Here is a 473-nt window from a genome sequence, read left to right on the forward strand (position 1 = left end):
TTCCTGCTTCCCCCTTACAGCTTGCATGTCAAAAAGTCAAGCTTCAATCATAAAGTGAAATTTCTGTGACAGAATCCCTTTAAAGAAAATGATCCACAATGATGCAAGACATAACCAGCTTTTAATCAATAAGAGAGTCCTTCCTGAGACTGCAAGCAGCTATATTGTAGAACATTTAAAATAAAAAACCCACCACCCTGCCCCCCAAAACTATGCATTTAAACTTGCTAAAATATAAGTGTTTACTATCTTTAAAAGGGCATATTAGAACATAAATAATTTTCAAATATATCAATTTTTTAGTAAAGTAAGCATTAGGAAACAATGTCTTATACTCTGAGGTGACATGTACCACTTTTAAAAAAAGGAAATGGAAACTAAAACAAAGCCTTCATTCTCAAAAAAGTAAAAGGTAAACACTGTAACTATAGATGACTTATCAAAAGCAGAACTGTTCATTTAACAGTTAAACA

General features: G+C 31.9%; 1 protein-coding gene across 3 annotated transcripts in view; it reads right to left on the bottom strand.

Moving 5' to 3' along the window:
• The window catches only part of STRN3 (striatin, calmodulin binding protein 3), a 48,033-nt gene that overhangs the window by 26,804 nt on the left and 20,756 nt on the right, over nucleotides 1–473 (bottom strand). The window lies entirely within an intron of this gene.

Source organism: Pygoscelis adeliae, unplaced genomic scaffold (assembly GCF_000699105.1).
Source record: "Pygoscelis adeliae isolate BGI_AS28 unplaced genomic scaffold, ASM69910v1 Scaffold71, whole genome shotgun sequence".
Taxonomy (NCBI): domain Eukaryota; kingdom Metazoa; phylum Chordata; class Aves; order Sphenisciformes; family Spheniscidae; genus Pygoscelis; species Pygoscelis adeliae.